We start from the raw sequence: 16,397 nt of genomic DNA, 5'->3' as shown, positions 1-16,397 counted from the left end.
ACTTAGAGCGCTTTTACCCTCTAAGAGAAGTAGGCTATTAAGTACTATAGCTAGTTAACTAAGCTAAGCTACTTTTCTAGTACTTATAAAGTATTTAGAAACTCTATATCCTATAATACCTATACTTATTCTTTAGTATTTATTAGGCCGATACTATTAACTAGAAATCTTAATAGTTTTATAGATAGGTAGCTTAGGAATAATTTCGATCTAGCTAAGGCTAGGTTATAGTCTATAAAAAGTTAGAAGATAGCTTAAAGGTAACGAATATAGTCGTTTTTTATATCTAAGTATATTATAATATTATCGATATACTTAAAGGAATATTCTATATATTCTTAAAGGATTTAGTCTATAAATCTTTAAATATATATAAGTAAGTTCTTATATCCTATTAGGGCTACCGTTAGTCGTTCTAAGCCTCTATAGCTAATAACTATAAACCTTTCTTAATACTCCTTATAAATAAAGAACTAATAAAAGAAAGACTAAGCCTTTATAGTAGAAATAAAGCGTTTCCCTTATAGCTTCTAAATTATATCTCCTTAAAGTAGTATTAGGTAGGCGTCTAAGATAGCTATACTATTAAGAGCGCGTAGGTCTATTACTATTTAGCCCTTTTCGTTACTATATATAGTTCTCTAGACTATAAATATAAGGTAAGTAAATAGGGTTACCTCTATAGCCTATTTTATACGCCCCTTTTAGTATAGGTCTTTATAGGTCTAGTCGATTAATACCTTATCTTTCTAGCTAAGCGGGTAAGCCCTAAACGCTAGTTTATATAAGTACTAATTTTCTATTAACGGAATATATATATAGTAGTTTAGGTAGACCTTAATAGTACCTTAGTCTTTCTATAAGGTTAGGAAGGAAGCGACTATATATTAGATCTTTTCTATAAATATAGAGTCTTAATTATAGATTTTAACGTCCTTTAAAGTAGCTATTTCTAGGAGGCTATAGTCTTATAAAATCCCGATCTTATAGTTTAAAGTCTATTTATATATCTATAAAAAGAGTTCCCTTTTAGTAGACTTAGGGCTCCCTTCTTCTAAGGTTTCTACTAATAAGTTAGTAACTTAGTATAAGTCGCTATATTCTATAGTTTTCTATATAGCTAGCTCTTTAATCGGAGTTACCTTAGCTAGGGTTTCCTTAGGTAGGTCGATCTATAAAAACTATATTTTATCGCTAAGGTCTATTAGTATTCTTAAGTACTATCCTTTCTTAAATCTAATATAGCGAGCGGTAGTATTAACCGCTATAACTAAAGTTATACCTTAGATTAGGTTATAGGCTAATAATAAGTCTCTTAAAAAGAATACTAGGTTATAATCCCTTAGTATATCCTTAATCTACGCTAATAGGCGTTCTATCCTATATATAAGGATATTAACGTTGGATTAGTATATAACTTAATAACGGATCGTATAGCCCTATTAGGTCGAGCGAGCTATAACTATTAGGTTGCTATATAAGCTAATAGATATTATTCCCTTAGAATTTAAGATATTAACTTCGTTTAATACTAAGAAATCTTATCTAAGTAATAATCCTATAAATAGGGTCTAAACTACCTAAGCGCCGATAGTAAATTATCTAACCTTAAATCCTATTCCTTATTTCCCTAAGATATTTATTATTAAGGTCGCTTAACCCTTAGTTTAGCTTTTCCTTATACTAAATAGTAAGACCTACTAAGTTATATTAAAGGTTATATTATTAAAGTAGTTAAGCTAGTCTTCCTTAATTATAAAGCGGGCTATACTAAAGTCTATATATATATTTAATAGCTAGTCTAGGCCTTTAGTTCTAAAGATAGATATCTAAGCGTATATAAACTAAGACGGCTTTAATAGATTTAATATTTTAGTTTATAGCGCCGCTCTTATAGTTAGCTAGTTCCTTAGTATTCTAAGCGAATAGCTCGGTCCTATAGGTTTTACTTCTATTATATTAAGAATAAATAAGATCTTATCTTCTATTTCTTTAGTTTCTTCTCTTATATTAGCGGTAGTATTACTATCTTCTAGCCCTTTATCTTAGGTAAATAAGATCTAGTTTTATATTTCCTAGGAAAGATAGATCCTACCTTAGTTATTAGTTAGTGCCGCTTAAAGCTAATAGGCGAGGTTAATAATAATTAGGTTTTCCTAAGAGCCTTCCTTTAATTTTAAATCCTAAGGCTATAGTCCGGTTTAAGGACTAGTTAACTAGTTTAGTATTAGGCCTATGTCTACCTAGTATAAATTATTTTATCTTAATATAGTTATTATATTTCCTTTCTATTAAAATTATCTTTATTCCTAGGGTTTTTAGCTAGTTAGTTTAGCTATAGATAAGGTAGAGTTTACTATAGTCTTATTCTTAGTTTCGCGTAACCTACTTTATATACGTCCTTTTACTACGTTACTTATCCTCCCTTACGATCTAACTATTAGCTTAGTTTCTAACTATAGGATAAGTTACTTATAGTTATTAATCTAGGTATTAAATAATTCTAGACTAGTAGGTCGGCGGAATAATTCTTATAATAATACGTTTAGTCGTTAATAGACTAGTATAGTAAGGTACTCTTCTAAGTATAGTACTACTTTTACTTTTTAGTAGAGCTTTAATATCTATTTATAAAAGTTAGCTTTATTTATAATATCTAAGGTAGTAAATCGTTTTATTTATAACGATCTTAAAGCTACTTTTAGCTAGATAGCGAAGCGTTTTTATAGTTTAGTATACTAGGCGGTATATCCTTAGTCTAGGGTATAAAGTATAGCTTAGTCGGATTCGCTAAGATCGCTAAAATACTATTTAATAGCGGTTCTATAAAGTAAGCTAAGGACTAGTATTATTAGTTTATTAGCGTATTCTAGTCCGCGGATAGCTACTTATTTTAAGGAATCGATAAATCGATCGATGCTTTTATATATAATCGTTTTCTTAGTTTCTTTAAGGATATCGAATATTATATTAAAGGGGCTAGTAGGGTTAAACTTCCTTATATCGTTTAGTTTAATATATACTAAGGGTGCTTAAGGAGGGTTTATAGTAGTATTATCCTTAGTTTCTCTTACTATAGCTTTTACTAGTAGTCTTATAAGAGCTTCTTCTATAATTAGACTTACTAGCTAGTTCGCTAAGGTTATTATTACGAACGTGCTACTAAGGGTAGTATTATTTAAAGGTTCTTCTTTATTTTATTTATTATAGTTTAGCGAACTTCTTAGTAAACTTCTAAGGCTTTATCCTTTTAATAGAGGTAGTTAAGGTAGGGTAAGGGAAGCTATACTATACCGATTTCTATATAGCTTTATTACTTATAGCTAATATTACCTTATTACTAGAACGTATTCTAAGTTATTAATTCGTTCTTATAGGCTTTAACGATTAGCTAGGTAAGCTAGTAAGTTATATTATAGAAGTTCCGCTCTTAATTCCTCCGGGCGTTATTCCTACTACTAAAGTAAGCGATCTAGCTATCTTTTATTTCTATAAGCACTTAATAGGAAATATCCTAGAAATAGGTATCTTTCTAACCGCTAATAAAAGCTCTATAATACTTAAGCTTTAATATATCGAAGTTCTACCTCTATCTAAAGTTCCCTAAGTATTTCTTCTATAAAAAGAGATTAAGAAGCTAGTATTCGTTAATACGTAAGTAAGAGCTTTCTTTTTAAGAAGATATTAGGGTTTATAGGTCGAGGTTAACTTATCCCTTTCCCTATTCTTTATCTTTTATTCTACTAAATATAGACTTTAGGAGAATAAATAGTTAGGGGAATTAAGATTACTACTATTTATTATATACTAGTCCCTTAGTATAGGGCTAGTATATTAACCTTACCGTTTACCTAGATCTAGTATAGGTTTAATAGGTAATTAAATAGACTAGCTACTATATCTTAAGGTATATAAGTAAAAGTAGAATTTTAGGAAATTAAGGTATTATATAGGACTACGTAATAAAGGGGAAGAAGGAGTATAAGGTAGGATTTTTAATAGAATTTATTAGTAATATATTAGTATATAGAAGAGGTATTAAAGTTAATAATTTTCTCTCTATCTATTAGCGGATATACTATCTTATATAGATAATTATAGCTAAACGGAAGAACCTTTTAGGACTAGATTTAAGCTGCTATATAGCCCTAATACTAAGGAATTCTATAATACCTCGAGTAAATCTAGAAGTGTCTTAGTTCTACTAATATTTATATTTAAAGGAGGTTAGTTATACCGGTGTTCTTAAGAGGTCTTAGCTAGTATTCTAAGCTAGCTTTATTCCTTCGATTCCTAATTATATAATAACTAGTAACCCGTTTAATATATAATAATATATAAAATAACGAGCGATTCTTACTTTATAGGATAGGACTTTATTTATAATTAATATACTACTTATTAGCTTATATAATCGGGAGAGTATATTATAGCTACTTTATTTATAGTAGGAATACCGTTCCTTATACTATACGTAATTAAATATATTATATAGACTAGCTACTATACATTATTACGCGCGTTAAATATAAACTAGCTATTAGTCTTATAAGTTAAAGTAAGAGTAGTAATAACTATCTATATTCTTTTCTACCCGCCTAAGATCTAATAGGTTCTCTATCTTTTATATATACTATAGCGAGCGTAAGACCTTACTTAGGGCTTTTACTAAGTAATATCTTAACTTTATAATTATATAACGGTAGTATAGCGTATTAACGGTATTTCCTAGTATTTTCCCTAAGTAAGTATAGGTATTTCTCTATAATTTCCCTACTATATTCTTATAGTAACTTCTTAAGGAAATATCGGTATAATCCTTAAAGAGCTATTATTACTTAGGAAATCGTAGTATATTCCTTATATAATATATTCCTAGGGGAAATCTCTATAAAATAGCTATATAATCTACTTAGTTATTATTTCTAGGATTTCTAGGTAATTTCCTAGAGTTTACTTAGTAGCTTTTAAGTTCCTTCTTTTATAGGGAGCCTTAAGGAGTTAGAGGTAACTTCCTTAAAGGAGGCCGATATCGTTATAGGTACTTAGATTATCTACTATAAGGTGTCCTATAATAACTACTATATATATATTCTACTAGTAGAAAATTAATACTTATAAAAACTAGCTTTTAAGGCTTACCTACTTAGCTAAAAGGATAAAGCGCTAATTAACTAAACTTATAAGGACCTATATTAAAAGGGGTATATAAAATAAGCTATAAAGGTAACCTTATTTACTTACCTTATATTTATAGTTTAAAGAACTATATATAGTAATAAAAACGGCTAAATAGTAGTAGACCTATATACTAACTTAATAGTATAGCTATCTTAAACGATTACTTAATACTGCTTTAAGGAGATATAATTTAAAAGCTATAAAGGAAACGCTTTATTTTTATTATAAATACTTAGTCTTTCTTTTATTAGTTCCTTATTTATAAAGAGTATTAAAAAAGGTTTATAGTAATTAGCTATAAAGGCTTAAAATAACTAATAGTAGCTTTAATAAGATATAAGAACTTACTTATATATATTTAATAATTTATAAATTAAATCCTTTAAGAATATATAAATTATTCTTTTAAGTATATTAATAATATTATAATATACTTAAATATAAAAGATAACTATATTTATTACCTTTAAGCTATCTTTTAACTCTTTATAAACTATAACCTAGCCTTAGCTAGATTTAAATTATTCTTAGGCTACTTATTTATAAAACTATTAAGATTTTAAGTTAATAGTATTGGCTTAATAAATACTAAAGAATAAGTATAGGTATTATAGAATATAGAGTTTTTAAATACCTTATAAGTACTAAAAAAGTAGCTTAGCTTAGTTAACTAGCTATAGTACTTAATAGCTTACTTTTATTAAATAATAAAAGCGCTCTAAGTTTAGAAAATAATAATACTTAAAAAAGTATAAGATAGTTAAGCGCTACTTATAAGATTAGTAAGAAATAGATATACCTTTAAAGTAATATACTAACTATCCTTAATAAAGGAATAAGCCTTTTAAAATATTATAAACGCTCTTATAAAACTAATATAGCTATACTATTTTAACCTATAATAGCTATTATTCTTATAAATTAACGCTAGCCGCGAGCTAGGCTTTATAGTAGTAGCTTTTTACTTAGTACTTAGGGTAAACTAAAACCTAGGAAGAACCCTACTTTAAATAAGCGTTTAGCTAATCCTTTACCTTAGTAAACGCCTAACTAATAAAGAGCTTAGATACTAGCCTATTAAACTTAAAGTTACTTATCTTTCCTAGGTATATTAAAAGCTCTAGTTATATATTATCTTTATATTACTATTAAAGGTTATTATACTAACTATACTATTATAAGTATAATCTTAAAGTAAATATCGCTATTTACTATTAATATAAAAACGAATAATCGGCTTATACTTATATTATAGTACCTTAGCTAGTTTCCGTTAAAGGTCTACTATACTCCTAGAACTATAAATATCCTTATTAATATACTATCTTAGCTACTATCTATAATACTTAGGAAATATAAACCTAAGGAATTAAACTATATTTAAGAAGATAAAGCGCTAGTTAAATATATATATATAGTTATAGAATCCTTTATTTAACTTAACCTATACTAAAAGATCTAAGATATATACGCGAAAGAACCTAGGTAGGCTAGTATACTAAAGTAGCTTAAAAGTAATAAGTTTTAAGTTATTTTTTTATTTACTTAATAGAATAGGTTACTCTACTTAGTTAAGTTTAAAGGTCGTTATTAGCTCTATATCCTTACTACTTATACTAAGGAAATTATCGCTAATAACTATATATATAAGTTTTACCTTAGATAGTAAAGGATATAAAAAGAGTTATCTTTTATATTTACTATTACTAGCCTTAAGAAACTTATTAATAGCTTTATTAATAAGTATAATACTTACTATAAAAACTAAACTAACCGGTTAAAGGCCCTTTATAAGTTAGTTTTAATTACTTCCTTAGCCTTACCTTTTTATATAATTACTATAGATTTCGTTATAAAGCTCTTAAACGTTCTTATAAACTAAACTTTATAAATACTACTTATTAAGGTCTATTATAATATACTATTAATAGTAACTAATAAGTTCTTAAAAATAAAGCTTCTTAAAAATAAAGCTTCTTATCTTAAGCTATAATTAGTTTACTATAAAGGACTAAGCTAAAGCACTCTTTACTAAGTTAATATACTATAATTAAGGGATTCTTACTTAAATTATCTTTAACTAAGACCCTAAGTTCCTTTTAGCGTTTTAAAAAGGACTATAAATAGTATATAGGTCTAAGTTACTAGTATCTATAGCTTAGTATTCTTAGACTAATAGCTTATTAAAATAATATAATAAAGTAATTAAAACTATACTTTAGTTCTTTATAATTAATTTCCTATCTTATTAATAGGTCGATATATTACTATTACTTTAATTTACCTTTAATAACTCTTACTCTTTAGTAATTAATACTTTTTTAAGTAAGCTATTAACTAAGATATAAATAAATAATAGTAAGCGATACTTTAAAAAAGGCCCTTTATAGATAGATAGGGAGATACTTTAAGACTAAGCTAAGATCTTAATCGCTTTAGCTTAAGTAAGAATAAAACAGTAGTATAATATAAAGTACTAAGCGCTAGAGTTTAAGCTTAGAGACTAAGTATAGCTTTAGCTAGGAAAAGGATATAGTATAGCTAATAAATAAGTAGTAAAGTTAAAGGAACGTTGTATAAAACCGTTTAAAGTCCTTAAATAGATCGGCTATCTAGCCTACTACCTTAACCTAGCTAAATCCTTAAATATCTATAATATTATTTCCGTTATATAGCTATAGTTAGCTAAACGATTAAACGCCTAACCTAGCCTAGAACTTAATATTAACTATTAAGAAGTTAAAAGAATCCTTAACTTTAAAAATTATAAATATAGCTAAAGGACCGCTTATATAAAATACCTTATTAGATAAAAAGGCTAGCTAAGTAGCTATAATTCCTAGGTAGCTACTAAGGATATTATTACTAAAGACTTTATTAAAGAATTTAATATATAGTAAGAAGTATTATAAGGTTATATTACTTATACTTAGAAGCTTTATACGCGCGCTATATAAAAGTATAAGCTACTTATAAGAATATACCCTTATATTCTTATTTTACTATTATAAAGAAATAATAGGTATAGGGAGGCTTTATAAAATAAGCTACTAAAAGGAGGCTTTATAATATAGTTTAAGGGAATAACCCTTAAAGATAAAAGACCTCTACTAGATATCTATACCTTCTTTTAGGAAAAGTAGGTTAAGATAAGCCTATCCTAATAAATAGAAATATATATAAAATATATAAGTTAATTATAAGTAGAATAAATACCTTATTACTTATTTTAGCTTAGCGGTTCTAAAGATATCCGCGATATAAGAATAGGTAGGGCATAGAACATTCTAGTTAAATCTACTACTTATACTAGAACCTATAGTCTTACGTTAACTATTATATTATAATTAAACCACCTACTAAGTTAGGAAGATATACTATAAATAGAGTATTTTAAGTACTATAGAGTATATTAGAAAGCTAACTAATTAGTCTACTAGTAAGCGAGTAATAGTCTATAAAAAATAAAGGATTTCCCTAAGAGTAGTAAATAAGATAAGTAAGTTTATAAGTATCTTTTATAACGCTATTCTTTTAATATATTATTTAGCCCCTTATATACTCGTTATAAATTCTAAACGAAATCCTACCCTATACTCCTTCGACCGATCTTTCCGCTTACGTTATCGATTACCTAATTCTACGCTTATTACTTATACCTTCTTATAGGTTATAAGCCCGGCTTCTTTATAAGTTAGGTAATAACTTCGAAATTCTAATACTAACTATACGACCTCGAATTATCTAAAATAGGCTCTAGGGATAAGTTTAAATTTACTAAACTTAAGGGTAGTTCTAACTATACCTTCTAGGCTATTTAAATATAGGCTCTTTTAGTTAGGGAGAAGCTTTCTACTACTATATAGTAAGAAAATTACTTAAAGATAAAAGAAGCACTTACTTTAATTTTTCTTTATATTAAAGATAGTCCTTTAACTTAAATAAAGTATATAATAAATACTAAAGAGGCGTAGGATAGGTTAAAAAACCTATATAACCCTATTTCCTTTACTTTAAATTACCTACTTATAAAGGAGCTTTTTAATACTTTAGTAAGGGATTTCGAATCCTTAGAAGGCTACCTAAATAAGGTAAAAGAGGTATTTAAGGAGCTAAAAGCATGGAATATTATAATTCTAGAAGTAGTTATTATAGCTTAGATTTTAAATAACCTTTTAGGCTCGTTTTCTAGCTATATAACTAATATAACGTAAGCTCTTCGAAATAACTTAGAGGCTTTTAATCTAGAGTCTCTCTCTAGTAGTCTTATAGACGAATTTAAGAGAACTAAGTCTCTAGAAAATCCCCTTAAGTAGGCTTTCTTTACTAAAAAGCCCTAGAGAAAGATAAAAGTTATATTATAATATACTTACTATAAGAAGAAAGGGCATCTAGTTAAAGATTACTACTATCTTTACCTAGAAAAGGCCCTTAAAGGCTTTTCTAAAAAATTAAAAAATTAAAATAAAGGAATACCTTTTAAGAAGCCTAGAAAACCTTCTATAGAAGGAAATCCTATTAAATTAGACTCTTACGTCGATAAGAAGACGAAAAAACCCTCTTCTTTATATATATTAAAAGTAGAAAAAATAAAAATCGATAATTAAATAGATAAAGAACCGGAAATCGATTTTTCTATTCCTCCTCTTACCCTTAGAGGTTATAAAAGCTCTAAAGAAGAAGCAAAGGTATATATCTCTTCGAATATCCTTAAAAAAGCTATATTTAATAATAGGTAAATAGGACCTTAAAATTCCTCTTAAATTAAAGACCTTATATATAAGGTAAAAGAAAAGGAAATCTATTATAAAACCTTAGAAACTAGAAACTTCTATAATTTTATATACGATACTAGTACTACTAGGTATATAGTATCGGAAAAGAAATTCCTTATTAATTTTCGAACTATCTTTACTAAGGTTAATTAGGGAAAGGCATCCTATATAGTTATTAAATACTATAGAGATCTTCTTTTTAGATTTCCGAATAATAAAAAGCTATTTATCTTAAGAAACTGCCTTTTTATACTTAAATTAAAGGTAAATATTATAAGCTAATCGTATTTTAAAAATACTTATGCCTTTATTAATAGCAAGGAAATTCTCCTACTAGATAACTAAGCTAATATTATATCTAAAGGAAAATAGTAAGATAACCTTTATATCTTTTCTTTAGAAATTCCTTTCTTAAAGAAGAAGACATTCCTATATAATATTAATAATATAAGGAATAATATAAAGGACCTTAACTTTTATTTATAGTATTTAAGGCTAGGATATATAAGTTTTAAAGGCTTACTAGAAACCTTTAAAAGATATAATAAAGATATAACTATCCTTAAGAAGGATATTATAAAAATAAAAGAATATAAGGCTTATATTAAAGTAAAGGCAACTAATAAAAGGAATAAATCCCTATCTAATAAGGTATATAATTACCTTAATAGAGTTGCTATTAATATTTAAGGCCTTATAAGGACCCCTACTTGTAATAAATATACCTCCTTTATATCCTTTTTAGATATAGGGATAAGATATTTAGAAATATCTTTAATAAAGTCTAAGGTAGAAGCCCTAGATAAATTCTTAGAATATAAAGCCTTAGTTAAAAATAACCGGGATAATATTACTATAAAAGAAGTCTTTTCGGATAACGTAAAAGAATTCCTATATAAAATAAAACCTTACTACTTAAGAAAGGGAATTAAATATTATACTAGCCCTCCTAGGACTCTTAAATTAAATAGAGTAATAGAGAGGATTAATAGGACTATTTTAAATAAAGTCCGAGCTATTTTATTTACGGCAAAACTATATAAATATCTATAGAGAGAAGCTATTTTAATAGCAGCCTATTTATATAATAGGACCCCTTACTTATAAATAGGCTTCTAAACTCCTATAGAAAAAAAGGAAAATAAATCTCTAGCCTTAAAAGACTTAGAGAAAATTAAGACCTTCGGAAGTACTATTTATTATAAAAATAAAGACCCTTTAAATAAACTAGAAATAAGAGCTTATAAGGGTATTACTATAGGCTATACTAAAAGTACTTATAAAATATATAACTTTTTAAAAAGAAAGGTAATAATTTCTAGAGATATTATTATCCTAGAAAATAAATTTATAGAAAATTAAAAAGAAGAAGACCTTAAGGACTTCGATTTTAATACCTTACCTTTTATAAATAAGGTCCCGGATAATTATTTATAAAGGGAACCTATATATAAAGAAGGTAATAACTTTCCTTTAAAAGAAGAGAAAAATAACGCTTTTATAGAGAAGGAAGATAACCCTCTTATAAAGTAGGAAAATAACCCTTTTATAGAAAAGGAAGATAACCCTTTTATAAAAAAGGGAAATAATCCTTTTTTAGAAAAGGGATTAAATAAGGATTTAAAAATCCGTATTAATATACTTAAGAAGCTAAACGGATTTTATAAAGACTATATCGTATACCCCGAAATAAATACTATATTAAATAGTAAAAGTAAAGAGATTATTCTATCTTTACTAGAAAATAAGGATCCTATAGAGCCTAAAACATTTAAATAGGCTATAAATAGCTTAGAAGCTATAGAATAGAAAGGAGCTATATTTCTAGAAATAGAAGAGCTCTTAAACTAAAATACCTAGGAATTAAAGCCTCTTCCTAGTAATAGGGAGGCCCTAGGCGGCCGTTAAGTCTATAAAATAAAGCGGGATAATAATAATAATATTATTAAATATAAAGCCCGCTACGTAGTATAAGGATTTAATTAGGTCTATAGCCTAGATTATTTAGAAACCTTTTCTACGATAGTAAGACCTAAATCTATTAGAATGCTACTTATAATAGCTATTTTTAATAATTATACTCTACTATAATATAATATAAAAAATACCTTTATATATACCGAAATAGATATAGATATTTATATAAAAATCCTTATAGGGTATAAAGAGCTAATACTTAAAGACTAGTTTAATAAAAACTAGTATAAGTATAATATTAGCTATTTATAGTTTCTAGAGCTATATAAAAAGAAAAGGCTAGTAGTAAAATTAAAGAAAGTATTATACGGCCTTAAATAAAGCCTAAAGCTTTAGTATAACTATCTTAGCTTTATATTAGCTAAGATAGGATTTTCGGCCCTTCTTATAAATAAAGGGGTATTTATAAATACGTAATATAAAATTATAATAATAATCTACGTAGATAACCTCCTAATAATAGGGCCTAATAAAGGTATAATAAATAGTCTACTTAAAAAAGTAGTAGATTATATAAAGGTTTAGCCTTTAAGCGAACTAAAAGACTTCTTAGGAATATATATAATTATAAACTAAAGTAAAAAGGAGATATTTATATTCTAGGAGAAATATACTTATAATAAAATATAAGAATATAATAAAGAAGACTTAGGGACTTTTAATACGCCTACTATAGTAGGAGTAAAACTTAAAAAGGCTACTATAATACCTTTATAAAAAGAAATCCTTATTTACTAAAGGGAAATAAGGGCTCTATTATATCTAGCTATAATATGTAAGCTAGACATTTTATATACTATTATTTCCTATACTAGATTTACTTTTAAACTAAATAATATATATTTTAAAGAGTTAAATACTATCTAGAAGTATTTAAATAAATACTATAACCTAGGGATAATTTATTACTATAATATCCCTTATACTTATAATTTTATAAAAGGTTATTCCGACGCTAGCTAGGCGTCTAACCTTATAGATAGAAAATCCGTTTCTAGATATTATTTCTATATTTATAAAAATATTATAAGTTAGGCTAGCTAAAAGTAAAAGTCTATAGCCGTATTAACCTATAAAGCTAAGTTTATTGCCCTTAGGGAGGCTAATAAAAAAGCTTTATATCTAAATCGGCTATTTTATTCTATAAATAATAGCTTATTTATTAGATTTCCTAATACTATACCTCTTATCTTAACGGATAACGAGGTAGCTATTAAATTAGCTAAAAATCCGGAATTTTATAAAAAGATAAAGTATATAGATATTACTTACTTCTATACCTAAGAAAGTATTAGGGAAAAGAAGATCCGGATTTTCTATATTAAATCCGAAGATAATATTACCGATATATTTACTAAGGAACTAAGAAAAGAAAAATTCTTTAAGTTTTAAGAGCTTCTTTCCCTTAGGGAATTAAAAGAGACTTAAAAAGAAAAGCTTATATCCCTTTAATAAAGGGTTTTTAGCTGTCTTTTACTTTCTTAGCTTTTCCTTTATATATAACTAATAGGTTTTTTCCTTTAAAAAGGTTTCCTATTAGTAAAAAACAACTTATAAAAAATAGGGGTTTTCCTTATTAAAGGTTTCCTATAATAACTTTATAAGGCTTTTTCCTTATAAAGATTTACCTAAAAAGAAGAGAAAAAATTATAATTATAACTAGGATTTTCCTACTAAGGTTTTTCTTAGAAAGGGTTTTAAAATTTTCCCTTATATTTCTATTATATACCTTATTCTTAATAAGGATAATTCTACTATAAAAGAAATAACTAGTAAAGAGTACTATTTACTTAGTACTTTTTAAGGGAGGCTATAAGAATATACCCTTATATTCTTATTTTACTAGTATAAAGAAATAATAGGTATAGGGAGGCTCTATAAAATAAGCTAGTAAAAAGAAGCTCTATAATATAGTTTAAGGGAATAACTATTAAAGATAAAGACCTCTACTAAATATCTATACCTTCCTTTAGGAAAAGCGGGTTAAGATAAGCCTATCCTAATAAGATAAAATATATATAAAATGCATAAGTTAATTACGAGTAGAACGGATACCCTATTACCTATTTTAGCCTAGCGGTTCTAAAGATATCCGCGATATAAGAATAGGTAGGGCATAGAACATTCTAGTTAAATCTACTACTTATACTAGAACCTATAGTCTTACGTTAACTATTATATTATAATTAGACTACCTATTAAGTTAGGAAGATATACTATAGATAGAACTTTTTAAGCACTATAGAATATACTAGAAAGCTAACTAATTAGTCTACTAGTAGGCTAGCAATAGTCTATAAAAGACAAAGGATTTCCCTAAGAGTAGTAGATAGAATAAGTAAGTTTATAAGTATCCTTTATAACGCTATTCTTTTAATATATTATTTCGCCCCTTATATACTCGTTATAAATTCCGGACGAAATCCTACCCTATACTCCTTCGACTAATCTTTCCGCTTATATTATCGATTACCTAATTCTACGCTTATTACTTATACCTTCTTATAATAGCTAAGGGAGAAATAATAGTATATTATACGCGCTATTACTATTTATTCTCTTAAAAGTCTAAGGATAGGTTAACTAGCTAATAAGTATTAATAGGCTGCTTATAGTAAACGGTAATTTAATTTTATATTTTAGTACTTATATATAATTTTATTTTAAGAAACCGATTTCTATATCTTTTTACGCTTCCTTTTCTATATTAAACCGCGCCCCTCTTATACTTATATTTAAGGTTCCTATTATTTAAGGCTATAAGTATTATAGTAAGGACTTAGTATTTTAGTAGTATTTCTTTAACTAAATCTACCGCCGACTACCGCGCTTAAGCCTTAAGGGCTTCCGCTAAGTAGTTTAATTATATAAAAATAAAGTAAAGCTCCTTTATAACCTTAAGTTTAATATAGCTATATTTACTAAGTAGAAATAAGATAATTATAGCTTATATATTAACTACTATATCCTCCTTATTAAAGAAGGATATAATCTTAATATAAGCTTAGTAGAAAATAATATATATTATACCCCTTTATTTCTTTCTTTATTTAAAGCCTATAACTTATATAAATATAACTAGCTATACTTCTTTATACTTTATAGCGCTACTACTTATTATAATACTACTATAACTCTTATAACTACTTAAACTAATAAGAATATAAAATTAACTATCTAACTATAGTAAGTTAGCGCTTCTTATTACTTTAATCTTAGTACTTCTTTATATATTTACTTTAATAACTATATCTTATTACTATTAAGCTCTAGTAATTTATTTAGTAACTTACTACCCTTAGTTTTAAGTATTATAAGGAAAACACTTAGTACCCTTTATAACGCTTATAAGTAGTTTATCTTATTATCTAATAAAGATAAGCTTCTTTCTTTATTACTACGCGACCTAAATAAAGCTATCTTTCCTAATAAAACTAAGATAATAACTAGCGCTCTTAGAACCTTATAAATTACTACTATCTTAGCTAACGTTATTAATAAGCTCTTATTTAAATAGCTTGCTTTTATAGATACTAAGATACTTAAGATCGTTGCTACTATTATTAGTATAAAGTACTTCCTTACTTATTTAAAGATATTTAAAGCCGCTACTATAAAAGAGTATAAGGCTATTAGTATATTAAGAACCTATAAGTTTAAAGAAAGCTTTAAGTATACGCTAGCTAAAACTAAAGGATTTTACTTTTAACGAGCTATTAATAAACTTATTTACTAAACGCTTACTCGCCGCCGCCGCGGCCTTACCCTTTACTCCCTTTAAGTAAGCTAACCTATTTACTAAGGAATAGGCCTTAATACTAGTTTAATAAAAGATTAACTCTTTCTAGGTTCTAAGCTATAGAAAACCTAAACTATTTCCTATTATACTTTTTATAATATACTATAATAACCTAAGCGATATAAATAGCTATATAAGTATTATTTACTCTAAGTTAAAAGTATTAGTTTATAAAGCCTTAAATATAGCTATAATTTAAGTAAATCTATTTACTACTATTTATAAGGAGGCTAACGCTAACCTCTTACTTAGCTAGTATACCGCTCTTACTAAAGTACCTACTAGCTTTATTTATTAGTTTACTTTTACCGCTTACCTTTTAAATAACTTACTTAAGCTTACTATAGTATACTAAAGAGCTACTTATATTAGCCCTTTATATACGCTAGTAGCGGCCCGCTTTTATATAGCTAATATAATAGCTTATTTTAACTTATTAAACTAAAAGTTTACTAATATATACTTAGGTAGGTTCTAGAACTTAGGCCTAACTATATAAGTACTAGTAATAGTAATCTATAATTAAATTCTAGCTTCTTATAATAGACTAGCTATAATACTCTTAATAAAACCGGCCTTAAATAATACCTATAGCGTACCTATCTATAAAGCCTTTGATATATAAGATACCTTAGCTAATATACTAGTAAGCTTTAAGGAACTAA

The sequence above is a fragment of the Hirsutella rhossiliensis genome, assembly GCF_020360975.1.
Source record: "Hirsutella rhossiliensis strain HR02 chromosome Unknown scaffold00009, whole genome shotgun sequence".
In the NCBI taxonomy this organism is placed as follows: Eukaryota; Fungi; Ascomycota; class Sordariomycetes; order Hypocreales; family Ophiocordycipitaceae; genus Hirsutella; species Hirsutella rhossiliensis.
The sequence above is the reverse complement of the archived record's forward strand: the minus strand, read 5'-3'. Positions refer to the sequence as shown.